The 1,610-nt window shown below is 42.0% G+C and overlaps 1 long non-coding RNA gene across 1 annotated transcript; it reads left to right on the top strand.

Annotated features, from left to right (window-relative positions):
• The first annotated feature begins 544 nt into the window (after nt 1–544).
• On the top strand, nt 545–985 carry LOC115198499 (uncharacterized). Its single transcript, XR_003879238.1, has 3 exons — nt 545–688; nt 812–836; nt 922–985. It is a non-coding gene; the product is annotated as an uncharacterized LOC115198499 (long non-coding RNA).
• The last annotated feature ends 625 nt before the right edge of the window (nt 986–1,610 follow it).

The raw sequence follows: 1,610 nt of genomic DNA, 5'->3' as shown, positions 1-1,610 counted from the left end.
CATCAACAACTGACACCCATGAAGCATCGTTACCCTTCGCGCCACAAAAGCCGCGGCCCTTAAGGGGAACAACCACTTCAGGTCTCAGAGCGAGTGACGTCACCGATTGAAACGCTATTATCGCGCACCACCGCTAACTAACTAGCCATTTCACATCGGTTACACTGGCTTGCAGTTGATCTCCTGGTGGTGCAGATTAAACTGTTGATGGTTTTTAAAGTGATACATGACCTTTCCCCCAGTTACCTGTCTGGTTATTTTAATTTCAATAGAGACTCTCATAGCCATCACACCAGAGCCAAAGTTGCCAATATGAGACCACAGCTCTATAGGAGCATTGGGTGACAGTGAGAGGTGAGAAAATGGTCATGATCACATGACCTTTTCATAATATCTGTGGTCATCAGTCATTTGTTGTGTTAAAAAGCATACTATAGGTTTGGAGTTGCAAGCTCAGGCTGGTCATCTGATCTCAAATCAGTTGTCAAATATATATTCACTTTGTCCACTACTTTATTTATTTTCTACAACTACCTCAGAGTCGGATGGTGATTTGCTGTTCTCTCTCCAGGTGTAACTCCTAGACCCTCTACATCAGTCCTAGTAGGAGTGGTTGTGGGCCTGGTTGTTGCTGGTGTTCTACTGGCCATTCTGCTGGTACTGCTGTGTCGATATAAAAAAGCCGAAGGTGAGACTTTTATCAATTCTCATTTAACTTTTTGGTTCATGTTTAGGAGAAAGACGTCTAATTACAAAAGCTTTAAACAGTAATGACTTGATACAGCATAATAGTATGCATTTCTCATTACAGATTCCTGTTGCAACAGAATATTCTGGTGAGTACACCTGTCTTTCAACTACGATCCTTTTCATACAGTAAAATATAATCTGTGTGTTTCATGAGTATCTCTCTCCCTGTAGGCCCCACCAGCCCCAGAGGACCAACCTGGACCCCCAACAGGACCAACGATCTACCCAGGGCCAGGCTCCTGATGCTGGGTATACACATCTACACCATGGTCAGTCTCTCATCCCAGACCACTGTCACTCTCCTCTCTGTAACTACACATACTGACTTTTCACCATTCACTTTATATACATGTTACCGTACTCTATGTCCCTAAGCAAGCTGAGGGAAAACCAACCTATTAATCTTTCTCTCTCTTCTTTGACCAACAGGTGGCTCTAACATCTATGACACAATCACACCCTCAGACAATAATGACAATGGTACTGGGAAAGGGGCATAACTAGTCAGTTGTACAACTGAATGCCTTCAAATGAAATATGTCTTCCACATTTAACACAACCCCTCTGAATCAGACTCAACTCAGGGATTCGATCCAGCAACCTTTCGGTTACTGGCCCAGCAACCTTTTGGTTACTAACCACTAGGCTACCTGTATGTTAAATTTAGCATGAATACAGAATAGATTTGTTGTTGCAGTTGTTCTTCATATGTTTAATATTACTAATATACTAACAGTAAGTAGAGATATTAGTGTATTACCTGTATATTTCAGATGCTGGTGCTGCTACTGCTGGACTAAAAATGTGACGTACGCACAGATTCAACTCAAAAAGTTGGACAAGAAGAAGAAAAGTAACTC

This window comes from Salmo trutta, chromosome 8 (assembly GCF_901001165.1).
Source record: "Salmo trutta chromosome 8, fSalTru1.1, whole genome shotgun sequence".
NCBI lineage: Eukaryota > Metazoa > Chordata > Actinopteri > Salmoniformes > Salmonidae > Salmo > Salmo trutta.
Note: the sequence above shows the minus strand (reverse complement) of the source record. Positions and strands in the feature narration are given on the sequence as shown.